The sequence below is a fragment of the Vulpes vulpes genome, chromosome 4, assembly GCF_048418805.1.
Source record: "Vulpes vulpes isolate BD-2025 chromosome 4, VulVul3, whole genome shotgun sequence".
In the NCBI taxonomy this organism is placed as follows: domain Eukaryota; kingdom Metazoa; phylum Chordata; class Mammalia; order Carnivora; family Canidae; genus Vulpes; species Vulpes vulpes.
Window position 1 is genome coordinate 39217889 of NC_132783.1, and position 22493 is coordinate 39240381.

Here is a 22493-nt window from a genome sequence, read left to right on the forward strand (position 1 = left end):
GACTTACGGGAAATATGGGATTAAGCACACAGCACTCCAAAACTTTGTCAGTGACCCATAGAAAACTATAAAAAAAAAATGGTAGCACAGTTTTACATGTGATAAATGGTTAAGAAATACATAAATCGTATAATAAATACGGCACTTTACACTGAAAAAGAACTGAAGGACACTCGTGGAAGTGGGCTTTAGAAGGGTCACAGTTTACAGATCATAAAACAAGCTGTCTGTGAAATCAGATGGAAATAGATACCAGCAGATGTGGATGAGTGTGGCTCACAGCCCAGGCAGTGACCTGAGGTTACTGGTAATTTTGAGGGTTGTGCATGTGTGAATTTTGTGTACTCCTTTGTGGCTCAGGGCATCTGGATACAGTTTTCTGCATTCATCTCATGTTTTAAGTGGTTGAAATCACACATCAGCAAATGTGAAATTGTGTAATGTCCAAACAGTTCCTTAAGGTATCAGTCTTATTGGAACCAGTTTGTGTTTTCATAACAAGCCTTATAGCAGAACTGACTGTACAAGCTTTATTGTATTCTTAAATTGTATTCGTAGAGAAGATACATAATATTGCTACTATGGATTCAGTGTTGATCTATACTTTGTTTTTTTTTAAATAAAAGTTTCTATCAACTTTAAAAATAATACTACCTTTTAATCGATCAACAAATGAGATAGGCATTCTCAGTTGCTTTAATATCCATCGCAGCCCATTCTACCCCCATGGCGTTCCTTGCCAACCGAACACGTTTTTTGTTCAAGGCAGAAGTAGGCTTGGCCAATCCTAATGATAATTTTGTTCCCTCTTTTCCAGGCTCTCTTGCTGCTAGGGGTGGCCATGTATTCTCAGGCCTGCCAAATGAGACCTCAGGGGCCAAGTGCTAGAACAGAGGGAAGTGCGTTGATTCTGGGAAAGCTTTTGCTTCTCAGAGATATTGTCACAGCTGGCTTCAAACTTCCCCTTTTGTCTAAACTTGATCTTATGGGGCAGTTGCAACCACCCCGTGTCCCTGAGAAAAGTGATATATGTCACTTCTGGCAAAGTGTTAAGACCCAGCATCTGATTTGCTATAGCTCTCTTTCCCTCATTTATGATGACTGGCAAGATTCCAGGCAGTGGCTGCTCTATCAGGATAAGTCCTGGAATGAGGATGACTCTGAGCAGAGCCCCCAGTCACCCTATAATGGTTATGTAATTTGAGCATGAGAGAACTCTTTGTTGCTTTAAGCCACTGAGATTTGGGGCTTTTTAAAAAATTACTGCAGCATAACCTAGACTGTCCTTATTGCTGTAGGGTGTGGATTAAATGATATATATATATATCTTTTTCAAGTCCAGCATTAAGTGACTTCTGGATTCTAATCCCAGGGGGCCATTGGATTGGAAAAATCCTCATTCTAAACAGAATTAACATCTCTTAAATAATGTCATGAATAAATTGGATTGGAGGAAGGAAAATAATTTATTATAAGTTAGGATTTCATTGTAGAAGTTCAGGTGAGATATGCTTGGACTAGGGTAGTGGTGGTAGGGAAGGAGAAAAATTGATTAATTTAAATATATTTTAAATTTTGAACTGACATAATTTGTATGTGGTTTGACTGAGGCAGAAGAATAAAAAGAAGAATGAAGGATAAATTCTAGGTTTTAAGATTAGATAACTGGGAGGATATTGGTGTTGTGTGCTGCAATAGGAAACAAAGGACCAGAGGAGAGATAAATTGAGGGAGTTGTCAAGAACTCCATTTAGGATGCATTAGGGTTAAAATGCCTGTGAAGGGATCCCTGGGTGGCGCAGCGGTTTGGCGCCTGCCTTTGGCCCAGGGCGCGATCCTGGAGACCCGGGATCGAGTCCCACATCGGGCTCCCGGTGCATGGAGCCTGCTTCTCCCTCTGCCTGTGTCTCTGCCTCTCTCTCTGTCTCTGTGACTATCATAAATAAAAAATAAATTAATTAATTAAAAATAAAATGCCTGTGAATACTCTCTCTCTCTCTGTGTGTGACTATCATAAATAAAATTAAAAAAAAAAAAAAAAAAAAAGGGATCCCTGGGAGGCGCAGCGGTTTGACGCCTGCCTTTGGCCCAGGGCGCGATCCCGGAGATCCGGGATCGAATCCCACGTCGGGCTCCCGATGCATGGAGCCTGCTTCTCCCTCTGCCTATGTCTCTGCCTCTCTCTCTCTCTCTCTCTCTCTCTCTCTCTCTGTGACTATCATAAATAAAATAAAAATAAAAAATAAAAAAAAATGCCTGTGAATATTCAAAGGAAATATCAAATAGGTAGCCTTTGGATTTATAAATTTGGGGAAACTATTTAGATTTTAGATGAAAAAAATCTGGTCATCAGAATATATTCTGATATACTATTTTTTAAAAATATTTTATTTATTTATTTATTTATTTATTTATTTATTTATGAAAGAGATAGTGAGAGAGAGAGAAAGAGAGAGCATGAGCAGGGAGGAGAGGGAGAAGCAAACTCCTCACTGAGCAGGAAACATGCCACGGGGCTCAATCCTAGGATCCTGGGATCATGACCTGAGCCAAAGGCACTTAGCTGACTAAGCCACACAGGTGCCCCTGAATATACATACTATCTAAAGTCGGGGATGGATGAGACCATTTAGAAAGAAAATATATCGAGGATCGCTGGTGGCTCAGCGGTTTAGCACCTGCCTTCATCCCAGGGCATGATCCTAGAGACCCAGGATTGAGTCCCACATCAGGCTCCGGGCATGGAGGCTGCTTCTCCCCCTGCCTGTGTCTCTGCCTCTCTCTCTCTCTCTGTGTCTTTCATGAATAAATAAATAAAATGTTAAAGAAAGAAAGAAAGAAAGAAAGAAAGAAAGAAAGAAAGAAAGAAAGAAAGAAAGAAAGAAGAAAATATATCCAGAAAAGAAGGACCAAAGTCAAGCCCTAAAGAACAATACATTTAGAAGTGGGGCTGGAGGAAAACCCAGCATAGAAGGCAGAAGCACGCAGCTATAGAAGGCGCGAGAAAAGTGGAAGAATGTGGCATCACAGGGCCGGAGGCAGCATTTTCTTTTCTTTTCTTTTCTTTTTTTTTTTTTTAAGATTTTATTTATTTATTCATGAGAGACACACAGAGAGAGAGAGAGGCAGAGACACAGGCAGAGGAAGAAGCAGGCTCCACGCAGGAAGCCCGATATGGGACTCGATCCTGGGACTCCAGGATCATGCCCTGAGCCAAAGGCAGATGCCCAACCACTGAGCCACCCAGACATCCCAAGCATTTTCTAAAATTCAGGAATGATCAGTCTGCTGAAAAGCCAGACAAAATGAAAATAAAAAATAACTATTTTAATTTGGTACAAAGTTGGTCATTTATAAACTTTTCAGGATTTCAGTAAAGTGGTAGAGAGAGAGAATCCAAAATGGAAGGAGGTAAGGAAGTTGAATCATGTGAGAATGACACTTCTTTGTGTTTTTTTTTTTTTTAATGTCTTAAAAAGATTTATTTATTTGAGGCAGGATTGGGAGGGGCAGAGGGAGAGAATCTTCAAGCAGACTACCTACCTGCTGAGCGTGGAGCCCTCAGGCTCGATCTCACAACCCTGAAATCACGACCTGAGCCAAAACCAAAATGCTTAACTGACTGAGCCCCCCAGGCACCCAGAATGACACTTCTGAGAAAGTATGCTATGATGTATTGTTACTGAGCAATTATATGTGAGTATTATACCTTGGCAAAATAGTGAAGGTAGACTCCTATCCATGTGTTACAGATCCCAAAACAGGTTCAGAGAAGTTAAATGATTTTCCCTAGATCACAGGACTAGTAAATGATGGAGTAAGGACAGATTCAGGTCTCTCTTGCAGCAACACCCACAGTCTTGGCCTCAGTGCTATATCTAAAGTTCACTGCAAATTGCCTCATATGCAGCGAACAGACCACAAACATGTGTTTCTTTTGTCTGTTCAAGGCATCTAGGAAGAATTCCCTATTACTTGTCTTTTGGGGGGGAGGTCAATCTGAAAGATCTGAAATTTTATCAATGTCTTGAGTGATTTTTACCTACAATTTAACTCCGAGAATTCCTGCAAGCATCTCTTGGTCTCCAGTGTCTCTCTATGCCAATTCATCTTGCCCAGTGCCTCTTGAATTTCCTTTCTAAACCATAAATCAGATCATGTCATCCTTCAGATTAAAAAGCTTGATGGATTGTTTCCCATCTCATGTAGAAGGAAATCCAAATATTCTGTAGGCCTCAATCAGACTGTCCAGTTTCATTTCCAATTGCTTGCTGTTCTAGTTATTGATTGCTGAATAACAAGTCACCCCTGAAAACTTAGTTGCTTAAAGCAATGATTATTAGTGTGCTCTCCTGGCTCCTGTGGGTCAGAAATTCAGGAAAGGCTCAGCTAAGCAGTTCTGACTCCGGTCTCTCATGTGGTTGTAGGTCGATGTTGGCTAAAGCCAAAATGGCGGGCAGGTAAAACAACTGCAGGGTGACCAGACACCCTGTATATGTCTTTTCATATACTTCCAGGGCCCCTTTGACTGCTCCTTGTGGACTACTTTGGGCCTCCTTCACAGTATGGCAGTCTTAGGGAAGTCAGCCTGCTGATATCATGGCTTGGTGCTACAAAGGGGAGGATCTCAAGAGAACCAAACAGAAACCATATCCTCTTTTACAACCAATCCTGTGAAGTCACACAGCATCACTTCTATCAGAGTTTCAAAGCCTATCCAGATCAAAGGGAGGGAACATTGACCCCACCTTTCGATGGGGGAGGAGTATCAAAGTGACGTTGTAAGAAGAGCCCGAAGCATGGGAGAAATTGCTGTGGCCGTCTATGGGAAATGCAATTTGACTCATCTGCCCATCACATATTCCATATTATATTTTCTTTTAAGATTGATTTTGTTCAAGCTTTGTCTTTTACTTGGAATATCGCTCCCCATCCATGAAATCCTTACTTCAAGAGCCAGTTTAAATGTTCCTTCCTCAGAGACACTTCCCTTCTGTCCCTGAGAACAATCATTCCCACCCTCCTCTGGGACCACATCGCAGCATACCTCTATCATAGCAGAAGGAGCTCTGTAGATTCTGCGACTCGTTAGATTATGAGCTCTTCAGGCTATTTGCCTTTGAAACCCTCATGACGAGCAATGTGAAATCAATAAATGTTTGTTGTTATGGGGGGTCAGACATAGAAGCTTAAGGTCTTGTGTGGCCTACTAATGTATGAGAAGAGGCTGAGCTGCAAGCAGCAGTATTCTTTTTCCTCTCTCTCTGATTAGTATCTCCTTTCCTGGGAAAGGATGATATAGATCTGGAAACAAAAGAGAAAAACAGAGAATATTACTTCCTCAAAGATGAGGTCATTAATGCACGTGTGAGATGACCATAAAGCCAGCTTTGAGAGCTCCCTATTCAACTGCAAATTGTTCATAGTGGCCCTGCTATCTTGTAGCTGGGTTTTTATATTCGCTGCTATGCTTCCTGAAAGCAACAATTTCTGTTAATGCACTGACCAAGCAGCAGCATAATAATCCTGTCAGCAAACAATGGATGGGAGCTGAGGTTTGGAAGGAGGTATACCTTCTAATGTTTTCATCCTCTTGACTGAAGTAATTTTAGCAATGACATATGATCATACCTGGGTCTTTGTCTTAGCTGTAATGAATCATCCATTACAAGATTTTCAAGGTTGTCGCGGGTGTTGGGGGGGGGGGGCGCGTGCGGGGGGGACTTATCTTGGAAAAGGGAAGAATCTTTGTGAGTACATGGGATAGCCCAACTACGATCAAAACCAGCTACATAAACAAGAAAAGGTGCCATTGGAATCTCTGAAAACTATCTGTTTAATGATGCTAGTATCTAAGTCGGAGCATTGGATTCAATTTCTAATAGTTCACCATCTTCCAGAACTCATTTAACAGCTATTCCAGCAGAATAGCAGCTTGGGTCAAAACACTTGATATGGGAGATGAATTATTCTTATTTCCCAGGGAGAATCCAGAAGGCTTTTTAATTGTCCCTCTCTCTGGTTTCTCCTTTCTTTACTTACCAAAATTTAGACCTCATTGTAGTTAACTGGCTTCTAAGCAGGAGATAGAACAATATGTACTTTTCATTTTATTTTATTAAAGATTGTATCTATTTACTCATGAGAGACACACAGAAAGAGGGAGAGACATAGGCAGAGGGAGAAGCAGACTCCCTGCGGCAAGCCTGATGGCGGGACTCGATCCCAGGACCCCGGGATCACGACCTGAACAAAAGGCAGATGCTCAACCCCTGAGTCACCCAGGTCCCCCTGTACTTTTCATTTTAGTTGTAAGCAGCCAGCTCCCTCTTTCTTTTATGGTACTTATGAATAATTCAGAAACATTTATTGAAAAATAAAATCTTAATATTACGGTTGAGTAGTTAAATTCACACATCATTGTGCCATATTTTATATGCAAGACTATATGCTGCACACTCATAATATATGGCTACTAAATGATCCTGGAGACTCGGTTAAAAAAATGATCCTTTGTTCTTCTACCTCCTAGGCATTCTTTTCTCATTTCACTTCGTTTTCTTTTGTGCCTAAACTGTTTTGTCACAAGAGCTCAGTATGTTGGCTCCAAGTAGATGTTTGTGCTTTTTTCAGTGGGAGGCAGAAGCACTAGTTGTAAATGCCCAGCAGAAAGGGCATGTCTCTAATGAGTGCCACCAGGGCTCGTGGGAATCACTTAAGTAAAAACCATTTTCTGTGGATTGAGTGACTCTGAAAAGCACATTGGCCACTCAACTAATCATAGACATCAGTCTGGTTAATTCTGAGATTTCTCTGCAAATCTTCTGATATCTCTCTTGTCATTCAGCCTCTCTGATGCAGTTTTTTTTTTTTCACCTTTCAAGTATGAGATTCAGATTGGGCTCAGCATTTTGCAGATCTGTATTACTACTCCTTCAGAGAATATTATTAAATTCAAAATTATAGTATCCATAGCAACCATAACTAGGTCAGTTTGCTCTCAGAGTAACAAATAACACAGAGAATCTATATCCTTTTCCAACCATTCTCTGTGCCTGCAAAACTTTGTTAGGCTGCTGGAAGTAAGTGGCTTTGCCGGAAAAGTGCCGGGTAGCACCTGGAAGAGGTATTTTTCATATTTATTTGTTATCCACACTTAGAAAACTTCATGCAAATTAAACAATGTGGATATGATTTTACTGCACACAAACAACATAATACTTGAATAATGGTTTTTAGTAGTGAAGCTTCACTTATCTTTTAAAATATTGTGAATAATGTCTAATAAAAATAAACTCAAAGAAATAATATATATAAATATTATTATTAATATTAATTAATTCTGTAAAAAGAATTGGAGTAACATGAGATGTCTCCTTTCTACATTGGTTATAGCTAATGTTTCCCTCAAAAAAAGCTGTTTTCTAATTAAATTAAGAAATAGCCATTGTTCCTTCCCACTTATCATTTAAGTATTTTTATCTAGCAGCATATATAACACAATATGATTTTTATTAGAGCTATTATACTTATGTACATATAATTTCACATTTAGAAAAAACTTAGATATATACATGGACAGTGGTGTTGGAGGGGAGAAGAGGAGAATTTTCCCTTTTTACTTTAAGCTTTTTGTATTGGACATTTTTTTAAATTATTCTTTTTACTGGAGTTCGATTTGCCAACATATAGCATAACACCCAGTGCTCATCCCATCAAGAGCCCCCCCTCAGTGCCCAGTCACCCCAACCCCCTGCCCACCTCCCCTTCCACTACCCCTTGTTCGTTTCCCAGAGTTAGGAGTCTCTTGTGTTCTGTTGCCCTCTCTGATATTTTCACTCATTTTCTCTCCTTTCCTCTTTATTCCTTTTCACTATTTTTTATATTCCTCAAGTGAATGAGACCATTTAATGTTTGTCCTTCTTCGATTGACTTACTTCACTCAACATAATACCCTCCAGTTCCATCCACGTCCAAGCAAATGGTGGATATTTGTCCTTTCTATTGGCTGAGTAATATTCCATCGTATACATAGACTATATCTCCCTTATCCATTCATCTTTCGATGGACACCGAGGCTCCTTCCACAGTTTGGCTATTGTGGACATTGCTGGTATGAACACTGGGGTGCAGGTGTCCTGCTGTTTCACTGCATCTGTATCTTTGGGGTAAATCCCTAGCAGTGCAATTGCTGGGTTGTAGGCAGATCTATTTTTAACTCTTGGAGGAACCTCCACACAGTTTTCCAGAGTGGCTGTACCAGTTCACATTCCCACCAACAGGGCAAGAGGGTTCTTCTTTCTCCACATCCTCTCCAACATTTGTGGTTTCCTGCCTTGTTAATTTTCCCCATTCTCACTGGTGTGAGGTGGTATCTCATTGTGCTTTTGATATGTATTTCCCTGATGGCCAGTGATGCAGAGCATTTTCTCATGTGCTTGTTGGCCATGTCTGTGTCTTCCCCTGTGAGATTTCTGTTCATGTCTTTTGCCCATTTCATGATTGGATTCTTTGTTTCTTGGGTGTTGAGTTTAATACGTTCTTTATAGATCTTGGAAACTAGCCCTTTATCTGGTACGTCATTTGCAAATATCTTCTCCCATTCTGTAGGTTGTCTTTAGTTTTGTTGACTCTTTCTTTTGCTGTGCAGAAGCTTTTTATCTTGATGAAGTCCCACTAGTTCATTTTTGCTTTCGTTTCTCTTGCCTTCATAGATGTATCTTGCAAGAAGTCGCTGTGGCCAAGTTCAAAAAGGGTGTTGCCTGTGTTTTCCTCTAGGATTTTGATGTTTTTTTGTCTCACGTTTAGATCTTTCATCCATTTTGAGTTTATTTTTGTGTATGGTGTAAGAGAGTGGTCCAGTTTCATTCTTCTGCACGTGGCTGTCCAATTTTCCCAGCACCATTTATTGAAGAGACTGTCCTTTTTCCAGTGGATAGTCTTTCCTGCTTTATCAAATATTAGTTGACCATAGAGCTGAGGGCCCATTTCTGGATCCTCTATTCTGTTTGTAGTGGACCTTTTTAAACAAGCTACCAGTTACTAAGATCTTTATTAGTTTAGTATGTCTATAGTATCAATTGACTGATTTCTCCTTCACATCACCCAAGCAAAATGCTGTCTCTTCCTCAAACCAAGAAGTAAAACAACAGCATTAGTAATAACTACCATTGGGTTGGGGTGCCTGGGTGGCTCAGTCGGTTAAGAGACCAACTCTTGATGTCAGCTCAGGTCATGATCTCAGGGTCATGAGATGGAACACCAAGTCAGGTTCCATGCTCAACAGGGAGTCTGCTTGGGATTGTCTCTTTCCCTCTGCCCCTCCCCACTCACATTCTCTCTCTTTAAAATAAATAAATAAACAAACAAACAAATAATTACCTTTCATAGAGCACCTACTATGCACATGCCATTTGAATATTGTAGCTCATGCAATCCTCAGAACAATCTTATGTTATACAGATGCAGAACTCAGACTAAAAGAAGTTAAACAATTTCACTCTAGCTCAGCTAGTGGAGGGCAGAAAAGAGAACTGCAGTCCAGGTGTCAGGTGGTCTACCCTGTGGCCTTCCCACCAAAGCACATTTTCTTCATATATGAGTAGTCCCTGCCTTTTCTATAGTCTCTGAGTGATTCCCAAAGAAAATACTGTCTGATTGTCAGAGCCAGTGAATGTTGAATTAGATTTCCAGCCTTAACCTCTGTATTTCCCATTTTAGGAACCTGAGATCTATAAAGCTTACATGACTGTGAAAGCTCATCCTGTGGGTTAGTCACAAATCCAGAACTAGAATGGAGACACAGGATGCCTAAACTTTCTCCCCCCTTAATAGTACATGTTGTTATTGCAGACATAATCTCCCTAATTCACTCCCTAATTCACTATTGCAAATTCACTTTGTGGGCATTCTTTGCACAAACATTTCTCCCCTCCTTTCCTGATGACAATGTAGATGTGGACTAGGAGTGACCCAGAGTGCCTGCAGACAAACAAAAGACAAATATGGAATTTGATTTTAAATGTATTAAATTAAAAAAAACATATTAAATTTTGTCCTAATATTAGTATAGGTAATGTATAAAAAATGTGCAGACCATTTTGGAGTGGGATTAGAAAGCTGGCAATTTAGATTTAAAATAATTGTTTTTTAGAATGTGAGTAGGTTGAGAAAATAGAGACTTTAGAAGGCAACAATAGTGAGACTATAAAAGGCAAGAAAGGAGAAATAGCTCAGAGACTCTGATCTGGGACTATATGCACCTCAAAAGAGAAGTGTGCCCTGAAATTCAATAAGCAGAGTATTCAACAGGATATTTAATTCAGTCTTGGGCAGACTATGGGATACCTACTGCTTTAAGCTGTTACCAGCAAAAGAAGCTTGATCTAAATGGAAGGAATCTTGACTTCTCTAGAAAACTGTAAAAGAAACATTTTGTGTCTAATTATGGCAAGATGTGTGACTCCATGTGTGTCATGAGGTAGGAGAGGGGAGTGGGGATGCTCAAGGGCAGATAGAAAGATGATGTCGCAATGTGTGTGATGATTTAGAAAAAGTCACAAGGGAGGCTTATGTAATCGTAAACTTGTAACAGGGTGAATTAACCAGCATGTATATAGGTACTTCATCTTATCACTTCTGCTGAGACTCATTTTGACTTTAGTTTCAAGAAATTATTTATATCATTTATTTATTCTGGAGGCACTTGAGTGGCTCAGTTGGTTAAGCATTGGCCTTCGACTCGGGGTCCTGGGATTGAGCCCCACGTCAGGCTCCTGTTCAGCAGAGAGACTGCTTCTCCTTCTCCCTCTGCTGCTCCTCCCCCCCCCCAAAGTAAATAAATAAAATCTTTTAAAAAATAAATAATTTTTTTTCTGAAGGTAAATCAAGATGAAAGGTGAAGTCACTAAGCCAGTCAATGAACACTTATTGAGTGCCTTGCTGTTTACTGTTCACAGTAGGAGTGCTTCCAGGCAAGGAATAGACCACAATTTTCCAGAATTCTGATCCAGTTGGGGGGTGCCAAAATGATCTCAGTGAGCAATGATATAGTGAAATACTCTGCATTTCTGCTGACTTTGGTGACATACAGTTAGTGCCGTGGCCTTGGTTGTGTTGGTCCCATTTTTTAAAATAAATACACATTATCGGTCAAAAACAAATTGGATCCAGACCATAACAAGACATTGCTTTTCATCATTAATCATTAATCCACAAATTAAGCCTTGCATGGGTGTTCCAAAACCATATTTTACTGAAAAGTGTGAATTGGAAACATGCAATTTACTAATATTATGCCTTATCTGGTCTCCTACCTCATTACTGAAGTGCCTCTCTTTAGCAGGCTGATTCAGTGTTTCCCGCTCTGATAAGCACTAATTTCCATAAAAGCATACCCGAATGCTAATATAGAAGAGGGGAGTAGACTTTTTCAAATTACTTAAGACCTATCCTCAGACCTATTCAGTTGCAGTCCAAGGTGATTTAAAATGCTCATGTCAAATTGTTCGTTTCTGGGTCCCCCTGGCCTACCTCCATAATAGGTCTGAAGTTTTCCTAAAAAGTCATTTTCTCTGTAACATTTTCTACTGGTGACTTTAATAATAATTCTTTACATTTTTCTGGTGTTTTGTGCCAAAACTTATACCTTGATTAGAATTTTAGAGTTTCTCAATTAATAAACCACTCATTTATCAAGAATTGCTTGAGGTGAATTTACTCATATAAACTATCTGATCACATCAATGACTTATAGACTTTTCATAGTTTCATTTTTAGACAATAACTAACTTCTGTGTTTTAAGAAGACTTTGTATATCTCCAATATACTGATCATAGTCTTAGAAAAAAAAAGGTGTAGTTTAACTATTGAGGTTAAATGTTCTAAAAGCCACTCATATTTACAATGAGCTGGGATGTCAAACCAGGTGGATGAATAGATGCAGCTGTTCAGCATAAGGAGTGGCTGGGGTCAGGCTGCACGGTGAAACCCTGCCTTGAGAATCCCATGGAGAAGAAAAAGGAAGGAGGAATCACTTGCCCAGCCTCCTCTTTCCTCTGGTTTTCATTTTGTCAAAATTTGCCACAGAGAATTAATTTCTCTTTATTTCTGAATTTCATGACCTTCATTTGTCCCCCAAAGATACCTCACCTTAGACCACATCACACCCAGTTTATTTCCCACTAACATCTTTGGCCTGGATTACTATACTATTCTTTTTTAAAAAAGATTTTATTTATTTATTCGTGAGAGACAGATACAGAGAGAAAGAGAGAGAGAGAGGCAGAGACACAGGCAGAGGGAGAAGCAGGCTCCATGCAGGGAGCCCAAGGTAGGACTCGATTCGGGGTCTCCAGGATCCCGCCCTGGGCCGAAGGCGGCGCTAAACCGCTGAGCCCCCAGGGCTGCCCTAGATTACTATTCTTGCTTTCATTCTGGGCCTTTGCAATTTGTTCTCCAATAGTTGCTAGAACCATCTGTCAAGAATGCAAATGACATACCATCAGTCCTCCACTTAAATCCAAACCCCATTTGATCTGGTCCCTGCCTATATCTCCAATTTCATCTCATGCCACTCTTCTCCAGATTTCTTCCATTCTGATGCACTTTAAGGGAAATTTATTTTATTGATGATACTCAGAACTTTGCTTCCCAAGTTTGAGAATTCAACGTTTTTCATCATTTTGGAAAGACTCCAACATTATCTGTTCAAATATTGCTTATTCTTCACTCTATTTTCCCATTCTCTAACTCCAGTGAGATGCATGCCAAATTAAGACAATTATATTTGTCTATATTTAATGTCTATTTCTTAATTTATTTTTTTTGCATTTCATTTTTTTAATAATAAATTTATTTTTTATTGGTGTTCAATTTGCCAGCATACAGAATAACACCCAGTGCTCATCCCGTCAAGTGCCCCCCTCAGTGCCCATCACCCATTCACCACCACCCCCCGCCCTCCTCCCCTTCCACCACCCCTAGTTTGTTTCCCAGAATTAGGAGTCTTCATGTTCTGTCTCCCTTTCTGATATTTCCCACACTTTTCTTCTCCCTTCCCTTATATTCCCTTTCACTATTATTTATATTCCCCAAATGAATGAGAACATACAGTTTGTCCTTCTCCGATTGACTTACTTCACTCAACATAATACCCTCTACTTCCATCTACGTCGAAGCAAATGGTGGGTATTTGTCATTTCTAATGGCTGAGTAATATTCCATTGTATACATAGACCACATCTTTTTTAACCATTCATCTTTCGATGGACACCAAGGCTTCTTCTATTGTGGACATTGCTGCTAGAAACATTGGGGTGCAAATGTCCCAGTGTTTCATTGCATTTGTATCTTTGGGGTAAATCCCCAGCAGTGCAATTTCTGGGTCGTAGGGCAGGTCTATTTTTAACTCTTTGAGGAACCTCCACACAGTTATCCAGAGTGGCTGCACCAGTTCACATTCCCACCAACAGTGCAAGAGGGTTCCCTTTTCTCCGCATCCTCTCCAACATTTGTGGTTTCCTGCCTTGTTAATTTTCCCCATTCTCACTGGTGTGAGGTGGTATCTCATTGTGGTTTTGATTTGTATTTCCCTGATGGCAAGTGATGCAGAGCATTTTCTCATGTGCATGTTGGCCATGTCTGTGTCTTCCCTGAGAGATTTCTATTCATGTCTTTTGCCCATTTCATGATTGGCTTGTTTGTTTCTTGGGTGTTGAGTTTAATAAGTTCTTTATAGATCTTGGAAACTAGTCCTTTATCTGGTACGTCATTTGCAAATATCTTCTCCCATTCTGTAGGTTGTCTTTTAGTTTTGTTGACTGTATCCTTTGCTATGCAAAAGCTTCTTATCTTGATGAAGTCCCAATAGTTCATTTCTGCTTTTGTTTCTTTTGCCTTCGTGGATTTATCTTGCAAGAAGTTACCATGGCTGAGTTCAAAAAGGGTGTTGCCTGTGTTCTCCTCTAGGATTTTGATGGAATCTTGTCTCACGTTTAGATCTTTCATCCATTTTGAGTTTATCTTTGTGTATGGTGAAAGAGAGTGGTCCAGTTTCATTCTTCTGCATGTGGATGTCCAATTTTCCCAGCACCATTTATTGAAGAGACTGTCTTTCTTCCAATGGATAGTCTTTCTTCCTTTATCAAATATTAATTGACCATAAAGTTCAGGGTCCACTTCTGGGTTCTCTATTCTGTTACATTGATCTATGTGTCCGTTTCTGTGCCAGTACCACACTGTCTTGATGACCACAGCTTTGTAGAGCAACCTGAAACCTGGCATTGTTATGCCCCCAGATATGGTTTTCTTTTTTAAAATTCCCCTGGCTATTCGGGGTCTTTTCTGATTCCACACAAATCTTAAAATAATTTGTTCTAACTCTCTGAAGAAAGTCCATGGTATTTTCATAGGGATTGCATTAAACGTGTACATTGCCCTGGGTAACATTGACATTTTCACAATATTAATTCTGCCAATCCAGGAGCATGGAATATTTTTCCATCTCTGTGTCTTCCTCAATTTCTTTCAGAAGTGCTCTATAGTTTTTAGGGTATAGATCCTTTACCTCTTTGGTTAGGTTTATTCCTAGGTATCTTATGCTGTTGGGTGCAATTGTAAATGGGATTGACTCCTTAAATTCTCTTTCTTCAGTCTCATTGTTAGTGTATAGAAATGCCACTGATTTCTGGGCATTGATTTTGTATCCTGCATTGCTACCAAATTGCTGTATGAGTTCTAGCAATCTTGGGGTGGAGGCTTTTGGGTTTTCTATGTAGAGTATCATGTCATGGTAGTGATCTCTCCTTTCTCATTCATGATTTTATTAATTTGAGTCTTCCTCTCTTCTTTTTAATAAGGCTGGCTAATGGTTTATCTATCTTATTAATTCTTTCAAAGAACCAACTTCTGGTTTTGTTGATCTGTTCCACAGTTCTTCTGGTCTTGATTTTTTTGAGTTCTGCTCGAATCTTAATTAACTCTCTTCTTCTGCTGGGTGTAGGATCTATTTGCTGTTTTTTCTCTAGCTCCTTTATGTGTAAGGTTAGCTTTTGTATTTGAGTTCTTTCCAGTTTTTGAATGGATGCTTGTATTGCGATGTATTTCCCCCTCAGGACTGCTTTTGCTGCATCCCAAAGATTTTGAACAGTTGTATCTTCATTCTCATTAGTTTCCATGAATCTTTTAAATTCTTCCTTTATTTCCTGGCTGACCCTTTCATCTTTTAGCAGGATGGTCCTTAACTTCCATGTGTTTGAGGTCCTTCCAAACTTCTTGTTGTGATTTAGTTCTAATTTCAAGGCATTACGGTCTGAGAATATGCAGGGGATGATCCCAATCTTTTGGTATCGGTTCAGACCCGATTTGTGACTCAGTATGTGGTCTATTCTGGAGAAAGTTCCTTGTGCACTTGAGAAGAATGTATATTCAGTTGAGTTTGGATAGAAAGTTCTGTAGATATCTGTGAAATCCATCTGGTCCAGTGTATCATTTAAAGCTCTTGTTTCTTTGGAGATGTTGTGCTTAGAAGACCTATCGAGGGTAGAAAGAGCTAGATTGAAGTCACCAAGTATAAGTGTATTATTATCTAAGTATTTCTTCACTTTGGTTATTAATTGATTTAAATATTTGGCGGCTCCCACATTCGGGGCATATATATTGAGGATTGTTAAGTCCTCTTGTTGGATAGATCCTTTATGATATAGTGTCCCTCTTCATCTCTCACTACAGTCTTCGGGGTAAATTTTAGTTTATCTGATATAAGGATGGCTACCCCTGCTTTCTTTTGAGGACCATTTGAATGGTAAATGGTTCTCCAACCTTTTATTTTCAGGCTGTAGGTGTCCTTCTGTCTAAAATGAGTCTCTTGTAGACAGCAAATAGATGGGTCCTGCTTTTTTATCCAGTCTGAGACCCTGCACCTTTTGATGGGGTCATTAAGCCCATTCACGTTCAGAGTTACTATTGAAAGATAGGAGTTTAGTGTCATCATGATATCTATTCAGTCCTTGTTCCACTGGACTTCTTCTTAAAGGGGAATTTTAAGAGTCCCCCTTAAAATTTCTTGCAGAGCTGGTTTGGAGGTCACATATTCCTTCAGTTCCTGCCTGTCTTGGAAGCTCTTTATCTCTCCTTCCATTCTGAATGAGAGCCTTGCTGGATAAAGTATTCTTGGTTGCATGTTCTTCTCATTTAGGACCCTGAATATATCCTGCCAGCCCTTTCTGGCCTGCCAGGTCTCTGTGGAGAGGTCTGCTGTTACCCTAATACTCCTCCCCATAAAAGTCAAGGATTTCTTGTCTCTTGCTGCTTTAAGGTTCTTCTCTTTATCTCTGGAATTTGCAAGCTTAACTATTAGATGTCGAGGTGTTGAACGGTTTTTATTGATTTTAGGGGGGGGATCTCTCTACTTCCTGGATCTGAATGCCTGTTTCCCTTCCCAGATTAGGAAAGTTTTCAGCTATGATTTGTTCAAATACATATTCTGGCCCTCTGTCCCTTTCGGCGCCCTCGGGAACCCCAATTAAATGTAGGTTTTTCTTCTTCAGGCTGTCGTTTATTTCCCTTAATCTATCTTCATGGTCTTTTAATTGTTTGTCTCTTTTTTCCTCAGTTTCCCTCTTTGCCATCCACTTGTCTTCTATGTCACTCACTCGTTGTTCCACCCTGTTAACCCTCATCATTAGGACTTCTAGTTTGGATGCATCTCATTCAATTGATTTTTAATTTCTGCCTGATTAGATCTAAATTCTGCAGTCATGAAGTCTCTTGAGTCCTTTATGCTTTTTTCTAGAGCCACCAGTAGCTGTATAATAGTGCTTCTGAATTGGCTTTCTGACATTGAATTGTAATCCAGATTTTGTAACTCTGTGGGAGAGAGAACTGTTTCTGATTCTTTTGAGGTGAGGCTTTCCTTCTAGTCATTTTGCTCAGTGCAGAGTGGCCAAAAACAAGTTGTATTGGGAAAAGGAGAAAAAGAGAGGAGAGAAAGAAGGAAAGAAAAGAGAAAAAGAAAAAAGAAAAAAGGAAGAAAAAAGAAAAAAGAGAAGAAAAAGAGAAAGAAAAAGAAAGAAAGGAAAAAAAAGGGTGGGGGAAGCAAACGGAAATCAAAAAGAAAAAAAAAACACAACACGGGGGAGTATCTTCTGATTCTGTATACTTTAAGTCCCTTGACCTCCCCTGGATCCAACTCCCTGCGAGCCCCTTTCCGCCCAGGAAGGTTGGTGCAGCTCCTGCTTCTCCGGGACGGGGCTCTCCTGTCCTGGGGACACTTGCCCCGGCCTCAGGCGGCTCCTCGCGGGGCCCCTCCCCCTTGGAGGCCTTTTGTTTCTTTATTTCTTTTTCCCCTTCTTCCTACCTTGATAGAAGCACGATCTCTTCTCACTGTAGCATTCCAGCTGTTCTCTCTTTAAATCTCAAGCCGAATTCGTAGATTTTCAGGATGATTTGAAGGTTATCTAGGTAATTTGGTGGGGACAGGTGATTTGGGGACCCTACTCTTACGCCATCTCGCCCCTCCCCCTATTTCTTAATTTCTGTCTATTGTGCAGTTTTCTGGCTAATTTCTTTAACTCTCGCTTCCAATTCACAAATTCTCCCTTCAGACCCATCTAATTTGCTACGAAATTCATCCATTTGAACTTTGAATGACCATTTCTTTAATTCTAAAATATAGTTTTGGCCCTTTTCAAATCTACTGGTCTTTCTTTTTAAAACAAAGTCTTGAGGCACTTGGATGGTTTAGTCAGTTAAGCATTTGCCTTTAGCTCAGTTCATGATCCCAGGTCCTGGGATTCAGCCCTGTGTCAGGCTCTCTGCTCTTCGGGGAATCTGCTTCTCTCTGTGCCTCTACCCCTCCTTCCACTAATGCTCTCTCTCTCATTCACTCTTTCAAATAAATGAAGAAAATCCTAAAAAAAAATAAAGTCTTACTCTTTTCTCATGTTGTGAATCCTTTTTTAAATAGTTGTAATAATTTTTTGGAAAGATTTATTTATTTATGAGAGAGAGAGAGAGAGAATGAATAGGAGGGCCAGAGGGAGAGGGAGAGAGAATCTCAAGCTGACTCTGTTGTACCGAGCTCCAAGCCCAATGCAGGGCTTGATCTCATGATTCTGAGATGATGATTTGAGCTGAAACCAAGAGTCAGATGCACCACCCAGGCACCTCTGTAGTTGTAATAATTTTAAACTTACTTACATTTATTCTACTTTTCAGCTTTTTCTACTATTTGAAATTCATAAATCTACTCTTACCCTCCTGTCCTGTTTCCTTGTATGCTTTATAATTTTAAATTATAAGCTTATTTTTAGTGTTTTTTTTTTTTCTGTAGAAAATCTTGATTGAAAGTGTGTCCTTTTGCTATTTCTATTTCAGGGGTGTCACAATTTGGGATCACTTTTTCTGTTAATTTTTCATCTCAGAGTTTAGCAAATTTCACATATATTCTCAAATTTCAACTCTAAGTCCTCAAATTCAAGTGAGAGGAGGCCAGTGGTTACAAATTCACAGGGGAGACTTCTTCGCTTAGACCTCAAGCTAAGACTTTAATTAATTAATTCAACAAACATTTAGTAAGTTACTGCCAAATGCGAGCATTGTGTTAAGGACTAGAAATGTAGCAGTGAATTAAGCAGGCAAAGCCTTTGCTTTCATGAAAGTTAGATTTTGGTGTGATGTCTTTGTGTTGCTGGTGGGGAAATTTTTCTAGTCACCTGGTAGAAATCCACTTAAAAGTAAACAGTTAATATTATATTTATTATTTCTATGTATTTGATGGCAAAGAATTAATATATCTGGTCTACCACGTAGCAGGAAATACATTTCTCCTAATCACTAATGCCCCTTTCTTTTCCCAAACTCACTCCACTTATGCCACAAATGGAAGTATATTTCCACTCTCTCTGAATCCCATTTCCTCGGCCCTCACTTTGGTGGCTGCTTCTTGTCTTTCAGGCTGTGCTCAAATGCCACCTCTTTATAGAGACCTTCCTGGACTGCCTTTTACACTCTTTATCTCACTGACTGATTACCTTGTTTTATTTATAACTTTATTGCCATTTGAAATTATTCTCTTTACGTATTTACTTATTTGTTTATAGTATATCTATCCCACTAACATTTTAGCTCCATGAGATTAGGGATCTTTTCTGCTTTGTTTACCACTGTTTCTCTAAGGTCATACTGTTACCACTTTCATTTGGTCTTAGTGTCACTATTGATAGAATGACCAAAATTAGGTCATAGTTTGGCCTGCTTGTCAATAACTGCTATTTAATAAAATGTGAGCATGAATGTGTGTGTGTGTGTGTGTGTGTGTGTGAGAGAGAGAGAGAGAGAGAGAGAGAGAGAGAGAGAGAGAATTTGGTGTAAGATGTGATACAAAAAGAAAAACACAACATCACCAATGATAGCTTCTAACCCAGACTTTAGATTTGAATTCTAGTTGAAGGCACAAAATAAATGACACCAGAAAGAGGAAAATTTGGAAAATGAGGGCATTCCATAGGATAAATTGTCCAGTCTCTTCAGCAAGTAAGAATCTAGCAAATCCTACAGTAAGTGTATTTAGTGATGGTGCCTTAGCCTTGACCCTTACATACTACCACATCCAGTCATTGATTCTTAGTATTCTGTTTGTTTTATGCAAATAATAAGTAAACTGAATCTTGCCCCTAGAATACGTGCATCTGCCTCCAGTAAACCTTTAATGCATGTGTTTGGAGCACTCAAAGTGAAGATAATGTGGACATACTCAATTTTTACAAAGTTGTATTTACTGTTATTAGCCTATTTGCCAATAGATTTTGTTTAATAAAATGTGTGTGTGTGTGTGTGTGTGTGTGTGTGATAGAATTTGGTGTAGGACCTGTCATTGTAAACCTCTCCACCTCTAGTTATTAGGAGCTATAGAAACTAGAAGATTGTACCTAATAGTTTTAGATGATGAAATTGCCCTTAAGTTATATTTTTACAGTTAATTAAAATATTAGAATGAATAGACAAAATGGAGTACATTCAACTCTACCAGCGAATATGTCTAACCCTCATAATAGGTAAAACATTTCCAGAAGTATATTGATAATATTAAATCAAAATCAATAACTTTTTTCTTAGTCAATGAAATGTTTCCCTTAAATATAATTGCTGGGTTACTCAATCTCATTTCACAGTAAAACTTTTAATTTTAAGAGTTCCCTTCTTTGGAGTGATTTATTCCCCAGAATAGTCACCAAGTTCTCTTTTCCTCCCTTCAACAATCTAGAGAAAAGTACTGTTTTAACTGTAAACAAAATGGAGAAGAAAATGGTTATAGACTGGTAACTTCTCTTTCTCTTCAACTTGTGACTTGAAGGCACGTTCTCCACATGTTTGTCCACAGAAGAACAAATCAAGACATAGGCCTAAATATGAACTCAAAAGAGAAAATGAAATATTATCTGAAATACCATCTGATTTGGGTCCTGGGCAAAAGCAGTGATGAATATTGGGACAATAATGAAAGCTCAAGATAGAACAGACATGAAAGTTGGTGGCTCAGCTATCTTACTACATCAAATCTGTGATTTTTTCCAAATAAAACTAGCTTCCAAAGCTCTCCTCCACTTGTCAGTTAAGGCATTCTGGATAAAAGAGAGAGGAATATACCTCTACTGTGGCTTCAGGACCTCCTGAAAATATACCTTCAAGTTGGCACCAAAAGTGTGATTTCCTGAACTAGCATGCTTATTGAATTATTTGCTTGGTTTGGTTTAGGGTGGAGGGTAGGCAAGTTTTTTTTTTTTTTTCCTAAAGAAAATTTCCTGTGTACCTAATATATAAGATGGATGCAAGAATAGAATGTGTCTCTAAGGTAAGCTAAACTTTTATTATATTTTTTAATTGGGGAAAATATGACATCATGGCACAATCCTAGGGACACATTCTCATACCCTTATGGCTTTTATTCAACACTGTTACACATGAGTAAGTTCAATTTGGGTGATTTGAAAATATTCAATCTTTTAACTCAGGTTTAAGAACATCTTAATGGAGATGTAGAAAAATCACAAGAGCTTTTAATACTTACCACAGAAAGTTAATATCTCACCTTTCCTATTTAGTACATTCCAAAGAATGAGAGAAGTTATCTTGTTAGTAGGTATTGAATATAAGAGAGTCAAAACAAAATGGGGGGTTTTCTGCTTCTTTCTGTACCCAGTGGCAAGATGCTATGGAAGTGTATTACTAGCTAACATTTATTGAGCACTTACTATGTGCAAGGCACTCTGAGTGCTTCTCATGGATCACGGCACTTAATCCTCACAAAAACCTTGTTGTATAGGTACAACTCTTGTATTACAGAGAGGGATACTCAAGTTAAGGGAATTAATTTTCTAACATTACAAATAGTAAGTGATGAGTCAGAATTCAAACTCGGGTATAATTTTATAACCATTGTACTATATACACATATTATTGGGAAAAAAGCCCACCTATCTTTTTTTTAAGATTTATTTATTTGAGAGAGAGAAGAGGGTGTGCGCAGGGGAAGGGGCAAAGGGAGAGAGAGAGAGAATCTCAAGTAGACTCTCTGCTGAACTTGGAGCCCCATACAAGTCTTGATCCCATGACTCAGATCATTACCTGAGCTGAAATCAAGAGTCAGTTGCTCAACTAAGCTACCCAGGTGCCCCAGACACTTACCTTTTTAAAGAAATTGCATTCTAATGATTTTTGCCTATTCAACTTCTTATAATTAGGGCACCCCCCCCCTTTACCATGTGTGTGACACTGACACGTAGCCAACAGTGAAGAAATACAATTACTATGATTTTCAACAAATAAGTAAGTCACTTCCTCATTGATTACATATTTCTCATCTGTAAAAGAAAAGTGTCTACCATCGGCTCAGGACGTGATCCCAGAGTCCCAAGATCGAGTCCCACATCTGGCTCCCTGCATGGAGCCTGCTTCTTCCTCTGCCTGTGTCTCTGCCTCTCTCTCTGTGTCTCTCACTAATAAATAAATGAAAATCTTTAAAATAATAATAGCAAAATGCTGGAAACTTTAAATTTTTTAAGTAAATATTTTACTTATTTGAGAGAGAAGGAGAGTGCCCTAGTTAGAGGGGGGTGGGTGGAGAGGAAGAAAGAACCTCAAGCAGATTCCTCACTGAGCATAGGCCAGACATGGGGCTTGATCTCAGGACCCCTGAGATCATGATCATGACCCCCAAAATCTTGAGACAAAGCTAAGAGTCTCGACTGACCGAGCCACACAGGAACTTTGCTTTTAAAATCAGAACCGATACGGTTACTAACAAATTTTAATAGCCTATTTCTAAGCAACACCATCGATAGAGCAAAGGTCACCTTATTGATAAATGCTAGTCTGTATTTGGCTGCTAACCCATGGTACAAGAGAGTATGGTACAAAAAAAGGAAAATTGTCCTTAACCCAATAATAATTCAATCTCAATTATCCATCACAGAAATCTCTTAATGTATTAAAG